The sequence below is a fragment of the Macaca nemestrina genome, chromosome 15 (genome assembly GCF_043159975.1).
Source record: "Macaca nemestrina isolate mMacNem1 chromosome 15, mMacNem.hap1, whole genome shotgun sequence".
NCBI classification, from domain to species: Eukaryota; Metazoa; Chordata; class Mammalia; order Primates; family Cercopithecidae; genus Macaca; species Macaca nemestrina.
The window spans coordinates 61,067,569-61,092,911 of NC_092139.1; the positions used below are offsets into that span (position 1 = coordinate 61,067,569).

The following is a 25,343-nucleotide window of genomic DNA, read 5'->3' on the forward strand; positions in this document are numbered from 1 at the left end:
GTTTGTTTTTTTGCTTGGTGAATTACAATTTCTTTTAATAGATTGTACATATTAAACCTTTGCTGAAAAACGTAGTTTGCAAGTTTTTTGTTTGTTTGTTTGTTTTTCTCATTCTGTTGGTTGTGTGTTTACTCTGTTGGTAGTTTCTCTTGCTGTGCTGAAGCTCTTTAGCTTAATCTGGTCTCATTTGTCAACTTCTTGTTGTTGTTTCAGTTGCTTTTAGAGTCTTGAAGTCTTTGCCAGGGCCAATGTACAGCATGGTATTTCCTAGATTTTCTTCTAAGGTTTTTATACTTTTAGGTTTTATATTTAAATCTTTAATCCATCTTGAGTTAATTTTTGTATATGGTATAAATGAAGTGTTTCAGCTTCAATCTTCTGCATATGACTAGCCAGTTATGCCAGCACTATTTATTGAATAGAGAGTCTTTTCCTTCCTTCCCCCTTTTTTTTTTTTTAAGATGGTGTTTGACTCTTATTGCCCAGGCTAGAGTACAATGGTATCATCTCAGCTCACTGCAACATCCGCCTTCCAGGTTCAAGTGATTCTCCTGCCTCAGCCTCCAGAGTAGCTGAGATTGCACCCTCCACCACACACGGCTAATTTCTGTAATTTTAGTATAGATGAGGTTTTACCATATTGGCCAGGCTGGTCTCAAACTCCTGACCTCAGGTGATCTGCCCACCTTGGCCTCCCAAAGTGCTGGGATTACAGGCATGAGCCATCGTGCCTGGCAGAGAGTCCTTTCCTTATTGTTTATTATTGTTGGCTTTGTGAAAAATCTGATGGTTTTAGATGTGTGGCTTTAATTTTGGGTTCTCTAGCCTGTTCCTTTGGTCTATGTATCTATTTTTGTACCAGTACCCATGCTCTTTTAGGTATTGTAGGCTTGTAGTATAGTTTGAAGTTGGGTAGTATGATGACTCCAGCTTTGTTCCTTTGCATAAAATAGCTTTGAGTATTCAAGTTCTGTAAAACATGTTGTTGGTAGTTTGATAGGAATAACATTGAATTCAAAAGTAAATTTCTTTTGGTAGTATGGCCATTTTAGCAGTATTGATTCTTCCTATCCATGAGCATGGAATGTTTTTCTATTTGTTTTTGTCATCTCTAATTTTTTTGTTAACAGTGGTTCGTAATTGTCATTGTAGAGATCATTTGCCTCCCTGGTTAGCTGTGTTTCCAGGTATTTTATTCATTTGGTGGCTATTGTGAATAGAATTGTATTTTCAATTGGATGCTATTGGTGTATAGAAATGTTACTAATTTTCATACATTCATTTTGTATGCTGAAATTTTACTGAAGTTCTTTTTCAGATCTAGGAGCCTTTGGGCAGAGACTGTGGGCTTTTCTAAGTATAGAGTTATATCATTTGTGAAATGAAATCATTTGACTTCCACTCTTCTTATTTGGATGCCTTTTATTTCTTTCCCCTGGTTGATTGCTTTGACTGGGACTTCCAGTATTTTGTTTAATAGGAATAGTGAGAGAGGGTATCCTTGTTTTGTTCTGATTCTCAAAAGGAATATTTCAAGCTTTTGCCCTTTCAGTATGATCTTGACTGTGGGTTTGTTATAGATGGCTGTTTTTATCTTGAGGTACCTACCTTTGATGCCTAGTTTTTTAGGGTGTTTAACCATGCATCCCAGGAATAAAGCCTACCTGATCATGGGGATTAGCTTTTTGGATGTGTTGCTGGGTTCGGTTTGATACATACATATAATAAATATAAATAATATAAATATATATAAATAAATATAAATGTATGTATAAATATATAAATATGTATTTATATATTTGTGTGTGTGTGTGTGTGTGTGTGTGTATATATATATATATATATATTTTTTTTTTTTTGAGATGGAGCTTCACTCTTGTTGCCCAGGCTGGAGTGCAATGGCGTGATCTCGGCTCACTGTAACCTCCGCCTCCTGTGTTCAAGGGATTCTCCTGTCTCAGCCTCCCGATTAGCTGGAACTACAGCCCTGTGCCACCATGCTTAGCTAATTTTTTGTATTTTTAGTAGAAACGGAGTTTCACCTTGTTAGCCAGACTGGTCTCGAACTCGTGACCTCAGGTGATCTGCCCACCTCTGCCTCCCAATGTGCTGGGATTACAGGCATGAACCATCACGCCCAGACCAATTTGCCTTCCCCCCCCCCCCATATCTGCTAGGTTTTGGTGTCAGAATGGTGCTGGCCTCATAGAATGAGTTAGGAAGAAGTCTCTCCTCCTCCTTTTTTTGGAATAGTTTCAGTAGAACTTCCAACTCTTCTTTATATGTCAGGTAGAATTTGGCTGAGAATCTATCTGGTCCAGAGCATTTTCTGGTAAAGTTTTTATTATTGATTCAATTTCAGAAGTCAGTATTGGTCTATTCAGGGTTTTAATTTCTTCCTGATTCAGTCTTGGGAGTTTACATGTTTCCAGGTATTTATCCATTTCTTTTGTGTTTTCTAGTTTGTGTGCATAAAGGTATTCATAATAGTCTCTAATGGTTTCATGTATTTCTGTGGCATCAGTGATAATATTTCCTTTGTCACTTTTTATCGTGTTTAGGTAGATCATCTTTTTTTCTTTAACTAGCTGTCTATCAATCTTATTTATTCTTTCAGAAATAAGTTTTTTGTACAGTTTTTTTTTTATCTCCATTCATTCAGTTCAGCTTTGATATTTCTTGTCTTCTAGCTTTGGGGTTGATTTGCTGTTACATTTCTGTTTCCTCCAGATATTGCCTGGCACAGTGGCTCACGCCTGTAATCCCAGCACTTTGAGAGGCCAAGGTGGGTGGATCACCTGAGGTCAGGAGTTCGACACCAGCCTGACCAATATGGTGAAACCCTGTCACTACTAAAAATAAAATAATTAGTTGGGCATGATGGCACACACCTGTAGTCTCAACTAGGCTGAGACAGGAGAGTTGCTTGAACCTGGGAGATGGAGGTTGCAGTGAGCTGAGATTGCTCCACTGCACTCCAGCCTGTGCGACAGGGCAAGACCCTGTCTCAAAAATAAATAAATACAATAAAAAGATACAACACTAGGTTCTTAATTTGATATCTTTCTAACTTTTCAATGTGGGTGTTTAGTGCTACAAACTTTCCCTTCAACACTTTTTTTAAACCGTTTCTTGGTGATTTAGGTACGTTGTATCTTTGTTTCTATTAGTTTCACATAATTTATTGATTCCAGCCTTAATTTTATTCTTTACCCAAAAGTCATCCAGCAGCTGCTTATTTAATTTTTTACAAAATTGTATGGCTTTGAGAGATCTTCTTGGTATTGATATCTGTTTTTATTGCACTGTGGTCCAATAGATAGTGTGGTTGGTATGATTTTGATTCTTTAGAATATATTGAGAGTTGCCTTATGGCCAAGTGCGTGGTGGTCAATTGTAGAGTATGTGTCCCGTGCAGGTGAGAAGAATGTATATTCTGGTTTTGCTGGCTGGAGTGTTCTGTAGATGAGTATTAGGTCCATTTGGTTAAGTGTCAAATTTAGGTCCTAAATATCTTTGTAGGTATTGTGCCTTGGTGATCTGTCCAGTACTTTCAGTGGGGTTTTCAAGTCTCACAGTGTAATTGTGTGGTTATCTAAGTCTCTTCATAAGTCTCTAGGAACTTGATTTATGAATCTGGGTGCTCCAGCATTGGGTGCATATAATTAGTATTTAGAATAGTTAAGTCTTCTTACTGAATTGAACCCCTTATTTTGAAATCCCCTTGTCTTTTTCAATCATTGTTAATTTAAAGTCTGTTTTGTCTGAAAAAATAATAGCAACTTCTGCTTTTTTATGTTTTGTATTTGCTTGGTAGATCTTTCTCCATCTGTTTTCTTTGAGTCTGTGGATGTCCTTGCATGTGAGATAGGTCTCTTGAAGACAGCATGCAGTTGGGTCTTCCTTCTTTATTTAACTTGTCACTCTGTGCCTTTTCAGTGAGTATTTAGCACATTCTTTTTCGAGGTTAATATTGACATGTGCAGATCTGATCCTGACATTGTGTTGTTAGCTGTTTGTTATGTAAACTTGATTGTGTATTTACATTATAGTGTAAATAGCCCATGTACTTCAGTGTGCTTTTTGTGGTGGCCAGTAATAGTCTTTCCTTTCCATGCTTACCATACCCTTAGGAATCACTTTTAAGGCAAGTTTAGTGGTAATGAATTCCCTTAGCATTTGCTTGTCTGAAAGGATATCTTCTCTCTTTTGTTTATGAAGCTTAGTTTGGTGTGCTTAGATTCTTGGTTGGAGTTTGTTTTCTTTGAGAATGCTGAACATAGGACCCCCCAATTGCTTTTGTCTTTGTATGGCTTCTGCTGGAAGGTCTGCGGATAGCCTAATGGAGTTCCCTTTATAAGTGACCTGCCCCTTGTCTCTAGCTGTGTTTAATATTTTTTCTTTCACATTGACCTTGGAGAATCTGATGATTATATGTCTTGGGGATGAATGGTTATCTTGTGTACTATCTCCCAGGGGTCCCCTGAATTTTCTGAATTTGAATTTCAACCTCTCCAGGAAAGTAAAGAGAATTATTTTGGACAGTATCCTAAAAAAATGTTTTCCAAGTTATTTCTTCTCTCTTCCTTTCTTTTAGAGATGCCAATGAGTTGTAGATTTGGAGTCTTCATATGATCCCATATTTCTTAAAGTTTTTATTCATGAAAAACAATCTTTTTCAGTTAGTTTTGTCTGACTGAATTAATTCAAAGAACTGGTCTTTGAGCTCTGAGATTCTTCCCTCAGCTTGGTCTCATCTGGTGTTAATATTTCTGATTGTATTACAAAATTCTTTTTATGAGTTTTTCAGCTTTATCAGATCAATTTTGTTCATTTTTAAGAAGGCTGTTACATCTCTCACCTCTTGAATAGTTTTACTGAATTTTTTAGATTCCTTGAAATGAGTTGCAACTTTCTCCCGAATCTTGACAATCTTCATTGGCATCCAGGCTCTGAATTCTCTGCCATTTCAGCAGTTTTATGCTGGTCCCCCACTTGAGTACTAGCCATAGGTCTTGGGTTGGCTCTCCCATCCCATAGCCCTGTGCATCATAGCTCTGGGGTGAACTCAGGCTTTTCATTTTCTCCCCAACTTGGGAGCAGCAGGGTTGGGGACCTCGGCAATGGCAATGGCAGACAGCCTTTCACTTGTCTCTTGGGCTACCACCTCAGAGACATGCAGAGCTGCTGCCAATCAGAATGATCAGTGAGAAAAGGAGCAGCTGCATTGTGGGCCTAAGCTGGGACCCTTGCCTGGTTAAGAGCAGGAGATTTGGGGCCAACAGGGAAGACAGACTGGACTTCCCTCCATATGGTGGCTGTGGCCTGCTGCAGGTGTGAGCAAAGCACTGAGGCACTTTGTTTCTTCCCCAACCTGAGGGCAGCAAGGGCAGCATCACTGCAGCAATAATGGCAGAAAGGTTGTCAGTTGCCTCCGGGAACTCCACCCCAGAGAGACACAGAGCCACTGCCAGTGAGAATGTTCTGCCAAGGGTGAGGTGGCCGAACTGTGGACTTAAACCTGGGGCTCCTTCTGGTGAAGGGCAGGAAGCTGAAAGCTCACAGAGAAGAGAAACTGGAATTTTCTCCTTCTGGTGGCTGTGGCATGCTGGAGGTGCTGGCAAAGCAATCAGGGTCTTTATTCTTTGCCCAGACCAAGGGCAGCAATGGTGGTACTGCTACAGTGGCAATAGCAGAGAGCCTGTGGGTTACCCCTGAAAGCTCCATCTCAGAGAGATGCAGAGATGCCACTGACTGAAGCAGTTCGTCAGGGTGGGGGTGCAGGATGGCTGTGCTGGGGGCCCAGGTCAGGAGACCCTCCCCAGTGAGGCATAGCAGAGAGGGGGACCAACGTGGAAACAGTTTGTGCACTTTCTGTAAGGCAGCTGTGGTGTGCTAGAAACCTGTGACAGTTCTTGGGCTCTTCGGTCCCTCCCTAGCCTCAGAAAGGTAAAAGTGTAGGGGCCATGGCAATTGCAGAAACAGCAGACCTGACAGGTACCTCTGGGAGGTCTGTCTACAGAGTTGCAGTTAGCCTGAGTGCTCAGGCGGGGGGTAAGTGGCTGCACTGAGACCCAGGCCAGTGGGCATTACCAGGCGAGGTGTAGTGGAGGTGAGGCCTCTACAGGAGGTAGAGTGGAGACAGGAGGTGAGTCTGTCTGCTCCTCAGCACTATAGATATGGCCCCTATCCTGGGAGCATGTGAGCGAGTCTGGCCTCTTCTGGTGGCAGAGCTATAGCAGCTGGCACTGTGGTGCTCAGGGGTCCAGCGTCCTTAGGGTTCCGTGTGGGCCTGACTGGAGGCTCTTACCAGACTCCATGCAGCTCTCTGTGTCAGTTGGGGAGCTCTGTGGGGAGGGTGTCGGAGGATTTTCTGTGCCCAGGATTTCAAAAGTTGATGGCAGAAGGGTGAGTCAGCAGTGGCCCTTGCTTACTTACCATTTCTCTGCCGTGGGGAGACCCCTGGGCTCCACGCCGATTCTGGGTGGGTGGCTTTTCTGTCTCACTCCTCTCTGCTCTCTGTGGGTCACATTTCTTCCTCGATGAATTCCCCATTTTAAAACAACTTTGCATATTTGTGGAGTATGAGTACGGTTTTGTTGCATGCGTAGATTGCATAGTGCTGTCAAGGTTCATCTATAGGGTTATCAGAATTTTCTTTAAAAAAAAACTTAGAGATGAGGTCTTGCTATTTATTTTGCCCAGGCTGGTGTGCAACTCCTGGGCTCAGATGATCTGCCTGCCTCGGCCTCCCAAAGTGCTGAGATTACAGGAGTAAGACCCTGAACCTGGCCAGAATCGTTGTTTACTTTATGCAGCTGAATAATATTCCATGTATGTGTGTGTATCACATTTTGTTTATCCATTTACCTATTGATGGGCCTTAGGGTTGGTTGTAGTTTTTGGCCACTGTGAATAATGTTGCTGTGAACATGAATGTACAAATACCTGTTTGAGTCCTTGCTCTCAGTTCTTTTGGGTATATACCCTGAAAGGGAGTTGTTGGATTGTGTGATAATTCTGTGCTTAATGTTGTAAGGAGCTGCCAAACCATTTTCCACAGGGGCTGCAGCAGTTTACGTTCTGAAGAGCAGTGCGTACAAGGTCCGGTTTTCCGATATCCTTGCTGACAGTTCATATTTTCTGTTTATGTGTTGAATATTGATAGTGTTTGAAATTCGTTTGAGGGTCTTTTTTGTTACCGAAATATTACAAAACATTTTTCAAATAGAGCAACGTGCTGTAATATAAATCATCTTACTTGTTTCTTGATGCCTGTGATCTGTTTTCTCAGTAAGAAGGGAAACGTGTCTCCCCCCAGCCTCAGTCCACTGCACCCACCCTTCGTTATGTCAGGATGTGCAAGGGAGAGAGGGAGCTGGGCAGCTCTGTCCCACGTTGGTCTGTGATAGTCCGTCTATCTCTCCTCCTCCTCCTCCTTGGGAGAAATTTCACTGATTCTGAGTGCCATCTGCATTTATTTTGGGTGTGATATTAACCTAATGTTATTGAAATAACACTAGATACAAAGTTATGGAATAGATTCTCTATGTGATGAGAGTTTTAGACAAATCACATACTTAGTTTTTGAGTCTTGTTTTTTCTCATAGGCAAAAAAAAGCAGTAAATTAGACAGCCAGTGGGAGATCCTCAGAGCTCTGAATGTGGGTTTGGAACACCAGATTTTTACCACTCACTTTCTTATTACTTGTGTTTCACAAAGATCATGGCCCAAGTAAAAATGTCCACCCTGGCCATTGAAGATGAGGAGTCCTCAGCAGGATGGTGGTGATATTCCTCATGTTAGCTCTTGAGTCCATGGTGAGACCTTCTCTTCTGACATTCCATAGTTGGGTAGAACTAGGCTGTAGATAAAGTTGATTTGTTTTTGTAGAAGATATAATTTTATGGGTTTTTTTTTTTTTTTTTTTTTTTTTTTTAGTTTTAAGGAATAGTTTTCTTTTCTTGGATAGTAGTTTTGCTTTTCGAATCACATTTTATTACCATGCTTCAGAGTGTTTAATTTTTACATTGAATCTCAAATAATTTTCTACCATTATTTTAGGCAATCATTTGTTTTGCAAGTGTTAACTTTGAAATTATATCTAATATTTGTGGTTACTCAGAATGAGTTTGTATACTAGAGTGTGGTACTGGAGTTTTATTGTATCTGTATGTAGATTTCCGGAATTTGGGGTCGTGATGGCATCTTTACTATTGTGTATCTGTATTTCTTCTGCTTACACATTCACTATTGCGTTAACCACCTCTTTCTAAATTGTTTAGTGTTAGCTGTTTATATGTGTGTGTGTGTCTGTGTGTGTGTGTTTTTAGATGGAGTCTCACTGTGTCACCAAGGGTGGAGTGCAGTGGTGCGATCTTAGCTCACTGCAACCTCCGCCTCCCAGGCTCAAGTGATTCTCCTGACAGCCTTTCTGGTAGCTGGAACTGCAGACGTGCACCACTGTACTCAGCTAATTTTTGTATTTTTGCTAAAGATGGGGTTTCACAATGTTGGCGAGGCTTATCTTGAACTCGTGAGCTCAAGTGATCTGTCTGCCTTGGCCTCCCAAATGGCTGGGATTGAAGGTGAGAACCACTGCACCTGGCCACCTCTTTACTTTAAAAAAAGCCTATCATCTGCATAATTACAGTGAAATATTGAGTACTGATTATGTAGTTTTGTATTTTTATATTACTATCATGGCAGTTATACATTTAATTTATATTTTTATGGGTATATGGCTGAAACTAGTATTTATTATAAAAAGTATCAGGCTTAGGTGTTTTCTGTTTTTTTTTTTTTTTTACTTTATTTTGAGAAAGGGTCTTACTCTATTGTCCAGATTGAAATGCAGTGATGTCATCATGGCTCACTGCAGCCTGGACATCCTGGGTTCAAGTCTTCCTACCTCTGCCTCGGAGTAGCAGGGACTATAGGCATGTCCTATCACATCTGGCTGCTTTGTTTTGCTTTTTAATGGGGATGAGGTCTTAATATACTGCCCAGGCTGGTCTCTTAACTCTTGAGCTCAATCAGTTCCACCTCTGCCTTTCAAAGTCCTGGGATTACAGGCATGAGCCACTGCTCCTGGCCTAGCTAATTTTTAAGCTTTTTTTTTTTTTTTTTTTTTTTAATAGAAACAGGGTTTCTTTATGTTGCCCAGGTTTGTCTTAAACTCCTGGGCTCAAGCAATTGTCCTGCCTTGGCTTCCCAAAGTGTTGGGATTACAGGTATGAGCCACCATGCACGGCCTTAGGTATTTTCTGACATATTAAATGTAAACATTTTAAGCAGGAGGAGCTATGCATTTTCCTCCTCTTAAGTGGTTGAAAAGTATTAGGTGGTGCTTAACCTCACAGAGCTCTGTGTGACATAGTTTGTGGATGCTTTGTTTTTCTTTCATTTTTTTGAGACAGGATCTGACTCTTTCCGAATGGAGGGCAGTGGCTTGATCATAGCTCAGTGCAGCCTTGACCTCTTGGGTTCAAGTGACCTTCCTGCCTCGGTCTCCCAAAGTGTTCAGATTATAGGCTTGAGCAACTGTGCTTGACCATCTTTTCTGTTTTCTTATTAGGGCATTAAAAAAAGTTTTAAAAACTTCATAAAATTATCTCCCTAAAGAAATTTCAGAATGGTTTGTTGTTAATCTATTGTTGTTTTATGAATGACTTGTTTCTTCCTTGTTGTCATAAAATCAGCCAAACTTTGTGACTGTAAATTCTAAATAAAAATTTGGAGATGAAATGCGGTTCTGTTGATAATAAAATCATTTTTTAAAATATTGATCTCTGCAAAGAGTACCATAGGGCCTCATAAGATCCAGTCACTTCCTTGGAATTTCTTTACAGTTCCCTCATCTTTGGCATAGTCATTCCACTATTCTCAGCCTTTACTTCTTCCTCCCCAGCATTAGTAAGACTATTTCTTCTCCTATTTCTACTTGTATATTACACACTATAAGTAAAGGTGTAGAAACTGCTGAGCTCTTCACTGGCTTGAAGTGAGTGCTTCACTGGCTTGAGTGCTAAACAGATCCAGGCTGACTTTATCTCTTCCTTGGCTAGTAGACGTCCTTTAGCTAATCTGTGGATAGTACATGAACCTTGCTTTACTCTTTCATAAACATTGCCATTGTTAACAGGATTGTTTTAAGAGTGCGGATAGTGAAGCAAGAATGTACCCTCATTTACTGCAAGGTAAGTAAATAATAGTTCCTTACAGGAGAATGTCATGTAAGTGCAGCACATGTCATGTAAGCGCAATGGAAGGAAATTACCGTGGCCCATCATTCTTCACTCTGGGGCAACTGTTGGGCCACCTGCAGGTCAGAAGTTCTCTACCATGGCTTTATTATAGCTCAAAAGATTTCTGATCCCCTCACTAACTGCTAAATTAGTTACTGAAGATAACATTTTAAAGCAATATTATGCAGAAATAATCTCCATTTAAAAAATTAGAGGGCAATTATTGTACAAATCAAAAACAAATAGTGGAAAGCTTATAGTTTTCAACAAATGATATTGAGAAAATAGGCTATTTGGTAAAAAGTTAAAATTTTGGTAAAAACAAGCTTCAACGTATAGTCTTCATCATGTAATCAGTTAAATTCTAGATGAGCAAAAATAGTTTTACTGAGACAAATTTTAAAACCAAAACAAAATATATGTAATTGTTATGTAATTATTTAATTCCATAAATGGCTTCTCTATGCCTAAAATAAGTGATGTACTTTTATGGGTCAGTCGGAGATACACTAACACATTTGATAAATAGACAAAGGATATAGTAATTTGCAGAAAATTATGCTGCGATGCTCTTTAATTTTAACACCAATCAGTGGAGTATGTTTATTATACTAAGATACCCTTTTTCAAGATTTCTGGAAAAGTCACGTGTTAACATTTGCTGGGATATTACGAACATTATTAGAAAGCAAATTTCAGTGGATTTTGAGTGTTTGGAATATTGACTCTAAATGGTTTTTTTTTTTTTTTTTTTTTTTTAGTTATACAACTAATCATTTACTTATTTATTTTATTATTATACTTTAAGTTCTAGGGTACATGTGCGCAACGTGCAGGTTTGTTACATATATACACATGTGTCATGTTGGTGTGCTGCACCCATTAACTCGTCATTTACATTAGGTGTATCTCCTAAAGCTATCCCTCCCCCCATCCTCTCCCCACAATAGGACCCGGTGTGAGGTGCTCCCCTTCCTGGGTCCAAGTGATCTCATTGTTCAATTCCCACCTATGACTGAGAACATGTGGTATTTGGTTTTCTGTTCTTCTGATAGTTTGCTTAGCATTATGGTTTCCAGCTGCAACCATGTCCCTACAAAGGACATGAACTCATCCTTTTTTGTGGCTGCATAGTATTCCATGGTGTATATGTGCCACATTTTCTTAATCCGGTCTGTCACTGATGGACATTTGGGTTGATTCCAAGTCTTTGCTATTGTGAATAGTGCCGCAATAAATATATATGTGCATGTGTCTTTATAGCAGCATGATTTATAGTCCTTTGGGTATATACCCAGTAATGGGATGGCTGGGTCAAATGGCGTTTCTAGTTCTTGATTCTTGAGGAATCGCCACACTGTTTTCCACAATGGTTGAACTAGTTTACAATCCCACCAACAGTGTAAAAGTGTTCCTATTTCTCCACATCTTCTCCAGCACCTGTTGTTTCCTGATTTTTTTAATGATTGCCATTCTTACTGGTGTGAGATGGTATCTCATTGTGGTTTTGATTTGCATTTCTCTAATGGCAAGTGATGATGAGCATTTTTTCATGTGTCTGTTGGCTGTATGAATGTCTTCTTTTGAGAAGTGTCTGTTCATATCCTTTGCCCACTTTTTGTTGGGGTTGTTTTTTTTCTTGTAAATTTGATTGAGTTCTTTATAGGTTCTGGATATTATCCTTTTGTCAGATGAGTAGATTGCAAAAATTTTCTCCCATTCTGTAGGTTGCCTATTCAGTCTGATGGTAGTTTCTTTTGCTGTGCAGAAGCTCTTTAGTTTAATTAGATCCCATTTGTCAATTTTGGCTTTTGTTGCCGTTGCTTTTGGTGTTTTAGACAAGAAGTCCTTGCCCATACCTATGTCCTGAATGGTATTCCCTAGGTTTTCTTCTAGGGTTTTTATGGTTTTAGATCTCACATGTAAGTCTCTAATCCATCTTGAATTAATTTTAGTATAAGGAGTAAGGAAAGAATCCAGTTTCAGCTTTCTACTTATGGCTAGCCAATTTTCCCAGCACCATTTATTAAATAGGGAATCCTTTCCCCATTTCTTGTTTTTGTCAGGTTTGTCAAAGATCAGATGGCTGTAGATGTGTGGTATTATTTCTGAGGGCTCTGTTCTGTTCCATTGGTCTATATCTCTGTTTTGGTACCAGTACCATGCTGTTTTGTTTATGTAGCCTTGTAGTATAGTTTGAAGTCAGGTAGTATGATGCCTCCAGCTTTGTTCTTTTGGCTTAGGATTGCCTTGGTAATGCAGGGTCTCTTTTGGTTCCATACGAACTTTAAAGCAGTTTTTTCCAATTCTGTGAAGAAAGTCATTGGTAGCTTGATGGGAATGGCATTGAATCTATAAATTACCTTGGGCAGTATGTCCATTTTCACAATATTGATTCTTCCTATCCATGAACATGGTGTGTTCTTCCATTTGTTTGTGTCCTCTTTTATTTCACTGAGCAGTGGTTTGTAGTTCTTGAAGAGGTCCTTCACATCCTTGTAGGTTGGATTCCTAGGTATTTTATCCTCTTTGAAGCTATTGTGAATGAGAGTTCATTCATGACTTGGCTCTCTGTTTGTCTGTTGCTGGTGTATAAGAATGCTTGTGATTTTTGCACATTGATTTTGTATCCTGAGACTTTGCTGAAGTTGATTATCAGCTTCAGGAGGTTTTGGGTTGAGACAGTGGGGTTTCCTAAATATACAATCATATCATCTGCAAATAGGGACAATTTGACTTCTTCTTTTCCTAACTGAATACCCTTTATTTCTTTCTCTTGCCTGATTGCTCTAGCTAGAACTTCCAACACTATGTTAAATAGGAGTGGTGAGAGAGGGCATCCCTGTCTTGTGCCAGTTTTCAAAAGGAATGCTTCCAGTTTTTGCCTATTCAGTATGATATAGGCTGTGGGTTTGTCACAAATAGCTCTTATTGTTTTGAAATACTTTCCATCAATACCGAATTTATTGAGAGTTTTTAACATGAAAGGCTGTTGAATTTTGTCAAAGGCCTTTTCTGCATCTATTGAGATAATCATGTGGTTTTTGTCTTTAGTTCTGTTTATATTTTGGATTACGTTTATTGATTTGCATATGTTGAACCAGCCTTGTATCCCGGGGATGAAGCCCACTTGATCATGGTGGATAAGCTTTTTGATGTGCTGCTGGATTCGGTTTGCCCGTATTTTATTGAGAATTTTTACATCGATGTTCATCAGGGATATTGCTCTAAAATTCTCTTTTTTTGTTGTATCTCTGTCAGGCTTTGGTATCAGGATGATGCTGGCCTCATAAAATGAGTTAGGAAGAATACCCTCTTTTTCTATTGATTGGAATAGTTTCAGAAGGAATGGTACCAACTCCTCCTTGTACCTCTGGTAGAATTTGACTGTGAATCCATCTGGTCCTGGACTTTTTTTGGTTGGTAGGCTATTAATTATTGCCTCAATTTCAGAGCCTGCTATTGGTCTATTCAGGGATTCAACTTCTTCCTGGTTTAGTCTTGGGAGAGTGTAAGTGTCCAGGAAATTATCCATTTCTTCTAGGTTTTCTAGTTTGTTTGTGTAGAGGTGTTTATAGTATTCTCTGATGGTAGTTTGTATTTCTGTGGGATCAGTGGTTATATCCCCTTTATCATTTTTTTATTGTATCTATTTGATTCTTCTCTCTTTTCTTCATTAGTAGTCTTGATAGCAGTCTATCAATTTTGTTGATCTTTTCCAAAAACCAGCTCCTGGATCCATTGATTTTTGGAGGGATTTTTATGTGTCTATCTCCTTCAGTTCTGCTCTGATCTTCGTTATTTCTTGCCTTCTGCTAGCTTTTGAATGTGTTTGCTCTTGCTTTTCTAGTTCTTTTAGTTGTGATGTTAGGGTGTCAATTTTAGATCTTTCCAGCTTTCTCTTGTGGGCATTTATTGCTATAAATTTCCCTCTACACACTGCTTTAAACGTGTCCCAGAAATTCTGGTATGTTGTATCTTTGTTCTCATTGGTTTCAAAGAACATCTTTATTTCTGCCTTCATTTCGTTATGTACCCAGTAGTCATTCAGGAGCAGGTTGTTCAGTTTCCATGTAGTTGAGTGGTTTTGATTGAGTTTCTTAGTCCTGAGTTCTAGTTTAATCACACTGTGGTTTGAGAGAGAGTTTGTTATAATTTCTGTTCTTTTACATTTGCTGAGGAGTGCTTTACTTTCAACTATGTGGTCAATTTTGGAATAAGTGTAATGTGGTGCTGAGAAGAATGTTTATTCTGTTGATTTGGGGTGGAGAGTTCTGTAGATGTCTATTAGGTCTGCTTGGTGCAGAGTTGAGTTCAATTCCTGGATATCCTTGTTAACTTTCTGTCTCATTGATTTGTCTAATGTTGACAGTGGGGTGTTAAAATCTCCCATTATTATTGTATGGGAGTCTAAGTCTGTTTGTAAGTCTCTAAGGACTTCCTTTTATGAATCTGGGTGCTCCTGTATTGGGTTGTATATGTTTAGGATAGTTAGCTCTCCTGATGAATTGATCCCTTTACCATTATGTAATGGCCTTCTTTGTCTCTTTTGGTCTTTGATGGTTTAAAGTCTGTTTTATCAGAGACTAGGATTTCAACTCCTCCTTTTTTTTTTGTTTTCCATTCGCTTGGTAGATCTTCCTGCATCCCTTTATTTTGAGCCTATGTGTGTCTCTGCATGTGAGATGGATCTCTTGAATACAGCACACTGATGGGTCTTGACTCTTTATCCAGTTTGCCAGTCTGTGTCTTTGAATTGGAGCATTTAGTCCATTTACATTTAAGGTTAATATTGTTATGTGTGAACTTGATTCGTCATTGTGATATTAGCTGGTTATTTTGCTTGTTAGTTGATGCAGTTTCTTCCTAGCATCAATGGACTTTACATTTTGATGTGTTTTCGCAATGGCTGGTCCTTTTGTTCCTTTCCATGTTTAGTGCTTCCTTCAGGATCTCTCGTAGGGCAGGCCTGGTGGTAACAAAATCTCTAAGCATTTGCTTGTCTGTAAAGGATTTTATTTCTCCTTCACTTATGAAACTTACTTTGGTTGAATATGAAATTCTCGGTTGAAAATTCTTTTCTTTTAGAATGTTGAATATTGGTCCCCACTCTGGTGCACCCAAGATGGCCAAACAGGAACAGCTCCAGCCTCCATCTCCCAGCATGAGTGACACAGAAGACGGATGATTTCTGCATTTTCAACTGAGGTACCAGGTTCATCTCACTGCGGAGTGCTGGACAATCAGTGCTGGTCAGCAGGTGCAGCATGACCAGCGAGAGCTGAAGCAGGGCGAGGCATCACCTCACCTGGGAAGCACAAGGGGGAAGGGTATCCCTTTTCCTAGCTAAGGCAAACTGAGACACACAACACCTGGGAAATCGGGTAACTGCCACCCTAATACTGCACTTTACCAAGGGTCTTAGCAAACGACACACCAGGAGATTTTATCCCACATCTGGCCCAGAGGGTCCTATGCCCACGGAACCTCCCTCATTGCTAGCACAGCAGTCTGAGATCTAACTGCAAGGCAGCAGCAAGGCTGGGGGAAGGGTGCCCGCCATTACTGAGGCTTAGGTGGTAAACAAAGCCACCGGGAACCTGGAATTGGGTGGAGCCCACTGAAGCTCAAGGAGGCCTGTAGACTCCTCCTATAGAGACAGGGCATAGCTAAACAAAAAGCAGCAGAAACCTCAACAGAAGGCCGGGTGCGGTGGCTCAAGCCTGTAATCCCAGCACTTTGGGAGGCCGAGACGGGCGGATCACGAGGTCAGGAGATCGAGACCATCCTGGCTAATATGGTGAAACCCCGTCTCTACTAAAAATACAAAAAACTAGCCGGGCGAGGTGGTGGGCGCCTGTAGTCCCAGCTACTCGGGAGGCTGAGGCAGGAGAATGGCATAAACCCGGGAGGCGGAGCTTGCAGTGAGCTGAGATCCGGCCACTGCACTCCAGCCTGGGCGACAAAGCGAGACTCCGTCTCAAAAAAAAAAAAAAAAAAAAAAAGAAACCTCAGCAGAAGTAAATGCCCGTCTGATAGCTTTGAAGAGAGCAGTGGCTCTCCCAGCACGGAGGTTGAGATTTGAGAACAGACAGACTGCCTTCTCAAGTGGGTCCCTGACCCCTGAGTAACCTAACTGGGAGACATCCCCCACTAGGTGCAGACTGACACCTCATACCTCACACGGTGGGGTACACCCCGAGACGAAGCTTCCAGAGTGAGAATCAGACAGCAACACTCGCTGTTCAGCAATATTCTATCTTCTGCAGCCTCCGCTGCTGATACCCAGGCAAACAGTGTCTGGAGTGGACCTCTAGCAAACTCCAACAGACGTACAGCTGAGGGTCCTGACTGTTAGAAGGAAAACTAACAAACAGAAAGGACACCCACACCAAAACCCCATCAGTATGTCACCATCATCAAAGACCAAAGGCAGATAAAACCACAAAGATGAGGAAAAGCAGTGCAGAAAAGCTGGAAATTCAAAAAATCAGAGCGCATCTCCCCCTCCAAAGGAACGCAGCTCATTGCCAGCAACGAAACAAAACTGGACGGAGAATGACTTCAACAAGTTGAGAGAAAGCTTCAGTCGATCAGACTTCTCAGAGCTAAAGGAGGAACTACGTAACCAGCGCAAAGAAACTAAAAACCTTGAAAAAAGAATGGATGAATGGATAACTAGAAAAATCAATGCAGAGAAGACCTTAAAAGAACTGATAGAGATGAAAACCATAGCACGAGAAATACATGACAAATGCACAAGCTTCAGTAACTGACTCAATCAACTGGAAGAAAGAGTATCAGCGATTGAAGATCAAATGAATGAAATGAAGTGAGAAGAGAAGTGTGGAGAAAAAGGAGTAAAAAGAAATGAACAAAGCCTCCAAGAAATATGGGATTATGTGAAAAGACCAAATCTACGTCCGATTCTTGTGCCTGAAAGTGACGGGGAAAATGGAAGCAAGTTGGAAAACACTCTGCAGGATATCATCCAGGAGAATTTCCCCAACCTAGTAAGGCAGGCCAACATTCAAATTCAGGAAATACAGAGAATGCTACAAAGATACTCCTCGAGAAGAGCAGCTCCAAGACATAATTGTCAGATTCACCAAAGTTGAAATGAAGGAAAAAATGCTACGGGTAGTCAGAGAGAAAGTTTGGGTTACACACAAAGGGAAGCCTATCAGACTAGCAGCAGATCTCTTGGCAGAAGCTCTCCAAGTCAATGGTGGTTTTTCTTGACTTTCATGTCTTTTTTGAGAAAGTCATTGAAGATGTACATAAATATTTTCTTCCCAGGCTATTACAATAGTGTTATTTTTAGGAGGGAAAGTTTGAATCACTGACCTTTGAAATAATGTTAGCACTAAATGAATTATGGTGTATCCATAAAATGGAATACTATGTACTCTATAACGTTTTTAAAGAATTTGACTTTTATAGAAATATACTTAGTGAAAGTCGGTAAGTAATCACCTAAATGTGACTCTGGCTATGTGTAGATGGAGGAATACTTCTGGAGGAGGGGATTATGTACTGAATGTTGCAGTGTGGGTTTCAGTCCCTTCTTTCAATACTGATGGCACTAATTTCCCCAGCTGCTGCCAGTGTTTGAGTCACCTTGTCCACCTTTTCCCTGGGGAGGGCCACACTGGCTTCTGAGCCCTTGGTGCAGCTGCATCCTGTTCAGCACTTTGCCTGTTCATCCATGCCTGCCTCCCATTCCTGGGTGCTGTTATTGACAGTGCTCCCCAGCAAGCCTGCTTGAAATCTCAGTCTTTTTCTTCAAGAATCTGACCTATAACAGATTACAAGGGATTTCTGCATTTTTTTCTTATAAATTTTGTCTTGTCTTTTGTTTAAAATCAGGCAGAAATCTATTTAGAAAGAGTGGTAACTTAAAAAATGGTATTATATATATATATATATATATATATATATATATATATATATATATATATATATATATATATATATATATATTTTTTTTTTTTTTTTGAGACAGAATCTTGCGCTGTCACCCAGACTGGAGTGCATTGGCATGATCTCGACTCACTGCAACCTCTGCCTCCCAGGTTCAAGCAATTCTCCTGACTCAGCCTCCCAAGTAGCTGGGATTACAGGCATGAGTCACCACATCCGGCCTTTCTTTCTTTCTTTCTTTCTTTCTTTCTTTCTTTCTTTCTTTCTTTCTTTCTTTCTTATTATTATTATTTTGCTTTTCTTTTTTTTTTTTGAGATGGAGTCATGCTCTGTTGCCCAGGCTGGAGTGCAGTGGCACGATCTCGGCTCACTGCAGGCTCCACCTTCTGGGTTTACGCCATTCTCCTGCCTCAGCCTCCCGAGTAGCTGGGACTACAGGTGCCCACCACCACACCCAGCTAATTTTTTGTATTTTTAGTGGAGACAGGTTTCACCGTGGTCTCGATCTCCTGACCTCATGCTCCACCTGCCTCAGCCTCCCAAAGTGCTGGGACTTCCGGTGTGAGGCTTTCTGCCCAGGCTTGTGTTAGATTTTTTAATTCATCTAGCAGAAATGGTGCTTTTAAATGTCTGCCTTTAACATAATGTTTGCTGTTCTTATTGTAGTTTAAAGAACTGGCCAAGTTTAAGGTGAAAGTGACCTGCATCACAGATTATAAAGAGGAACTGAAGGACAGAGGACACAATTTTTTTCAATACCAGAAAGAATTTTCAAATAGACTTTGTAAAATATTGTAAGCATTGTATTTTTGTCATTTTTATTTCATGAATTTTAAACCTAAATTTTTATAGATAAGACTAGTCATATTTTCTTCTAAAGCAGAAGTTTAAACTGTGTGTGTGTGTATGTGTGTGTGTGTGTGTGTATATATATATTTGTTTTTCTTTTTTTTTTTTTTTGAGATGGAGTCTCATTCTGTTGTCTAGGCTGGAGTGCAGTGGTGAGGTCTCGGCTCACTGCAACCTCTGCTTCCTGAGTTCAAGCAAATCCCCTGCCTCAGCCTCCTGAGTAGCTGGGATTACAGGCACATGGCACCACACCCAGCTAATTTTGTTTTTCTTTTGTATTTTTAGTAGAGATGGGGTTTCACCATGTTGGTCAAGCTAGTATTGAACTCCTGACTTCAAATGATCCACTCACCTCGGCCTCTCAAAGTGCTGGGATTACAGGTGTGAACCATTGTCCACAGCCTAAACTATGAATGATTTTCTGAAATGTTTATGAAGAGATTTCACAATGCTCAAAAGGAATCACTGAGGTGGTAATATGTCAGGGTAGATACTGAGGAATTGAGGAAAATGGCAAGTGTTTATTGTGTGGGGCTCCTTGTTTGGCTTCCCTCTGGATTGATGAGACACATTAGAGAGAAAGTAATGAAGTTTGGGAAATTGTGAATAGATTAAAAGTTGTTACTCAGATAAGGAGTTCTAGATAAAGATGGTGAACTGAAAACAAGAAATTCACTGTGCAAATGAGTTTGTTTAAGCATGGTACAGAATTAAACAGTTCTGAACTCACTGAGTGGAATCACCTTATCTGAATCTTCAGTGGGTTTTGTAATCCTCATTTAGAGCAGTGAGCTTATTTGACATTGGAAGACAGCATTTACTATAGGGTGTTAGCACTTATGGCCTTTCACAGTATGACAGGTTTCATATCTGTATGTAACCTAACACTATCGATAGGTTTCATGTTAACTGAGTGATACAGCATTTTCTTAAAAACACTGAAAGGGAACAAAAAAAGGCGGGGCATCTATAGGCACAGAATACATACAGGCATAACTCATTTTTTTGAGCCCTGCAGATACTGCAGTTTTTACAAATTGAAGATTTGTGGCAATCTTGTGTCAAACAAGTCTGTGGTGCCATTTTTCCAACAACACATGCTCACTTTGGTTCTCGGTGTCACATTTGGTTACTCTTACAATATTTCAGATTTTTTCATGATTATTATATGTGACCTCAGGTGACCTGAGATCAGTGAGCTTCGATGTAACTGTTGAATTTGTTTTGGACTCCATGAACGCACCCATATAAGATGGCAAACCTCATTGGCAAATGTTGTGTGTTCTGACTGCTCCACCAATCAGGTGGTTTCCCATCGCTTCCTCTCCTAAGGCCTCCCTAGTCCCTGAGACACAATATTGAAATGAGGCCAGTTAACAGCCCTCCAGTGGCCTCTAAGTGTTCGTGTAAAAGAGAGTTGCAGTCTGCTCACTTTAAATCAAAAGATAAAAATGATGAAGAAAGAAAGTGATGAAGACATATTGGCAGCTGAAAGCTAGGCCAGTTTGCCAGGTGGTGAATGCCCAGGAAAAGTTATCAAAGGAAATGAGAAGTGTTGCTCCAGTGAACCCACAAATGATAAAAAAGCAAAACAACCTTATTGCTGATAGAGAAACTTTGGTCTGGAGAGAAGATCAAACCAGCCACAACATTCCAGTAAGTCAAAGCTTAATCCAGAACAAGGCCCTAACTCTTCAATTCTGTGATGGCTGAGAGGAAGTGAGTAAGCTGCAAAAGAAAAGCTGAAAGCTAGCAGAGGTTGGCACATGAGGTTTAAAGAAAGACACAGTCTCTGTAATATAAAAGTGCAAAGTGAAGCAGCAAGTGCTTGGTGTAAGAACTGCGAGTTCTTCAGAAGATCTCACTGAGATAATTCATGAAGATGGCTACACTCAAAAAACAGATTTTTAATGTAGGCAAAACAGCCTTACATTGGAAGATGCCATCTAGGACTTTGCTAGCTAGAGAGAATTCTATTACTGGCTTCAAGACTTCAAAGGATGGGCTGAGACTCTTGTTAGGGGCTAATGCAGCTGGTGACTTTAATTGAAACCATTGCTCATTTACTATTCCAAAAATTCTAGGGCCCTTAGCTATGCTAAATCTGCTCTGCATGTGCTCTTATCAGTGGAACAACGAAGCCTGGATGACAGCACATCTCTTTATAGCATTGTTCACTGAATATTCTAAGCCTACTTTTGAGACCGACTGCCCAGAAAAAAAAAAAGTTCTTTTCAAAATATTACTGCTCATTAACACTGTACCCAGTCCCTCTGAGAGCCCTGAAGGAGGTGTACAAAGAGATGAATGTCGTTTTCATGCCTGCTAATGCAACATCCATTCTGCAGCCCATGGATCTAGGAGTAATTTCAAGTCTTATGATTATTATATTTTCTTTTTTGAGAAGGTCATCTCACTGTTGGTCAGGCTTGAGTGTAGTGGCACAATCACAGTTCACTGCAGCCTCAATCTTCTCAGGCTCAGGTGATCCTCCCACTTCAGCCTGCTGAATAGCTGGGACCACAGGTGGTGCACCAGCACGCCTGGCTAATTTTTGTGGGGTTTTTTTGTCGAGATGTTTTGTTTCCATGTTGCCTAGGCTGGTTTCAAACTTCTGGGCTCAAGCAGTCGGCTCACCTCGGCCTTCTTCGGTGCTTGGGATTACAGGTGTGAGCCACTGCACTCAGCCTACAAGTTTTATTCTTTAGGAAGCATATTTTGTAGGCCAGGCACAGTGTCTCATACCTGTAATCCCAGCAATTTGGGAGGCCAAGGCAGGCAGATCACGAGGTCAGGAGATGGAGACCAGCCTGGTCAACATGGTGAAACCCCATCTTTACTAAAAACACAAAAATTAACTGGGTGTGGTGGTGTGCACCTGTAATCCCAGTTACTTGGGTGTCTGAGGCAGGAGAATCACTTGAACTAGGGAGGCGGAGGTTCCAGAGAGCCAAGATCGCACCACTGTACTCCAGCCTGGCAACAGAGCAAGACTCCGTCTCAAAAAAAGAAAGAAATACATTTTGTAAGGCCATAGCTGCCAGAGATAGTGATTCCTCTGAAGGATCTGGGCAAAGTAAATCAGAAACCTTCTGGGAAAGATTTACTGTTCTAGGTGTCATTAAGAACATTTTTGATTCACGGGAAGAGAACAAAATATCATTAACAGGACTGGAAAAAGTTGATTCCATCTTTCATTGGTGAGTTTAAGGGGTTCAAGATTTTAGTGGAGGAAAGAACTGCAGATGTGGTAGAAATAGCAAGTGAACTAGAATTAGAAGTGGAGCCTGCTGGCTGGACACAGTGGCTCATGCTTATAATTCCAGCAGTTTGGGAGGCCGAGGTGGGTGGATCACCTGAGGTTGGGAGTTTGAGACCAGCCTGACCAACATGGAGAAAGCCCATCTCTACTAAAAATACAAAATTAGCCAGGCATGGTGGGGCATACCTGTAATCCCAGCTACTTTTGAGGCTGGGGCAGGAGAATCACTTGAACCCAGTGGGTGGAGGTTGTAATGAGCCGAGATCCTATCATTGCACTCCAACCTGGGCAACAAGAGTGAAATTCTGTCTCAAAAAAAAAAAAGAGTGGAGCCTGCAGAGGGGTCTGAACTGCTGCAGTTTCATGATCAAATGTGAACAGCTAAGGAGTTGCTTCTTACAGTGAGCAAAGAAAGGGGTCTCTGAAATGAAATCTACTCCTTGTGAAAATGTCATGAATATTGTTGAAATGACAAAAGATTTAGAATATTCCATAAATTTACTTTATAAAGCAAAGGCAGGGTTTTGTAGGATTGACTCCAATTTGGAAAGAAGTTCCACTGTGTATAAAATGGTATCCAATAGCATCATACGTCCCAGAGATCTTTTGTGAAAGAAAGATTCAACATAACTTTTAAATGCATTGGGAAATGAAGACATTTGTGTAACTTCACTTTATACTTCCATGATTGTGGTGGTCTGGAATTAACCTACAGTATCTCCCACAGATGTCTGTATGCCACTAAGGTTTAAACTTAAATTTCTGTCATCAGATTAGATTCAATTCGTGATAAATTGAGCAGATTACTAGTGTATTAAAAATTTTGCCAATTCACTATTTGCCAATTCCTATTCTGTGTAGCATTTTTTGCCAATTCCTATTCTGTGTAGCATTTTTAGTTTCTTAAAAAAACTATCCTTGCCACTGTAACCCTCCCCTCACCACCTGTGATACAATCTTCCAAGCTTTATGGTAGTAACCTATTTTTTAAATTTTGCCAATATTACAATTTTGAGAAATGTGAAGTCCGTGACTGTATGTGTCTTTATACTAATAATGCTATTTTGATTGTGTGTGTATCACCTGCCCTCTGACCCACAAATCCCACAGTCTCGCGGGCAGCTGTGCTTACTCTCCCCTTCCTGTGCTCCATGGTTATACATGGTTCTCCATTGATTAGAACTAAGCATTAGGGGAGTTGTTCTCGTTGCGAGTTGTAGTCCCGGTCTATTGGTATTTGTAATTTGTTTACATTGCTACTAATTTGATACCATGAAGAATGGTTTTTGTACCTAATTCTCAAGTACCTTTTATTTGTTTACAATAGTGTTCTTCTGAAACATGATCAATAGGTTCATGAGGAAGTTGTAGAAATTCTTCAGGAGAATTCTGAGCCCTTCTCTGGGATTTAGTGAAGTGCTATTGAATAGAACTAAATATAATGTGAGTCATTCACATGATTTACAGCTTTCTAGTTATAATATTATAATATACAGGGAAACAAGTGAAAATCATTTTAGTGGCAATACTTTAAAATATTTCAATGTGTAATCAATATAGAAATTATTGATGGGATATTTGGAATACTTTTTGTGCTGAGTTTTCAAAAGTCAGTGTCTGTTGTTCACTTACAGAACATCTGAATTTGGACTGGCCACATTTCAAGTGTCACGCGTGTCTGGTGGTGGTTGTGCTGGACTTTGTAAGCCTAGAATTTTTTTCTTGATGATAGACTTCCCATATTTCAGTTTATAGCCAATAAATTACTCTTATGTTAGGTTTTTATTTTAAAAGCTCCCTTTAAAATCTTCCCCCTGCTTTTGTTTTTTTAAACACAGGGTCTCTTTCTGTGACCCAGGCTGGAGTGTAGTGGTATAATTATAGCTCATTGTAACCTTAAATTCCTGGACTCAAGCAATCCTCTTGTTTCAACCTCCAGAGTAGCGAGGACTGCAGATACGCACCACCACACCTGATTTTATTTATCTTTTTATGTAGGGATAGGTTGTTTCTATGTTGCTCAAGCTGGTCTTAAAATCCTGGGCTCAAGCGATTCTACTTCAGCCTCCCAAAGTGTTGGGATTATAAGTGTGGGCCACCTCATTTTACTTATGTTTTGTTTGTAAAACAGATCACAATATTGGAACACAGGAAATACTATTTTTATTAAAAGCCAAATAAATGCTAAGAGAATATATATGCACCTTAATATTTGTTACAGGTGTTGAAGAAGAAGAAAAGGTTGCAGAGATGCATAAAATGAAGTCTACAACCCAGGCGAATCAGATGAGTGTAGAAGCTGTAGAAATGGCAACACTCAGAAAAAAGAGTTGAGGACGATTTCTGCTTTTGCTATCTCAAAGGCAATTTTATAAAAGATACATGATATAATAGAATTTTCTAATGTTATGCCATTGACTTAACAGCCATATAACACACATTTTCACAAACTGAATGGATGAGGAATAACCTTACTTTTTCCATTTCTAGTTAGGAGGAACCCAAGAAATACGCCACAGTAGGACCATCTTAAAGACAATAATGCAAGAAATCAGACATTTCTCTCTCCTTTTGTGTGGTTTTAAAAGTCATATATTTAGTATACTTTTCATTTTGGCCCTTTGGATCGGCGTCAGGTTTAGAACTTCCTACATGTGAATAGGGTGCTGTAGTATTAAGTAATTTTAAAATCACATATTACAAATGATCATGTATGTCTTTATTAAGCCACAATAAGGTAGTGATGGTTTTGTAAATCTTACAATTTAATGACATTTATGTGCTTTTCACCTGCCCCAGGGGAAGCTTTACAAAACCCCACAGAGGTGCCTGTACCATATGAGAAGATGCTACAAGACCAGTCAGCTTTGATAGGACGGGGCTTCCAGATGGTTTTACCTTTAAACACCCTGAGAATTGTGATCTTGCAACCCTGAAATGGATTTTGCAGAACACAGTCGGGATTTTATTTATTATCCTTAGATATTTATATAAACCAAGAAAAGTTCATTGAGCTGAGAAAGTAGAGACTTGTTTTTTGTTTTCAGATCAGCTGCTTGTT

The 25,343-nt window shown here is 40.0% G+C and overlaps 1 pseudogene; it reads left to right on the forward strand.

Annotated features, from left to right (window-relative positions):
- Positions 1-7,726: 7,726 nt before the first annotated feature.
- On the forward strand, positions 7,727-25,276 carry LOC139358859 (general transcription factor II-I-like; annotated as a pseudogene).
- The last annotated feature ends 67 nt before the right edge of the window (positions 25,277-25,343 follow it).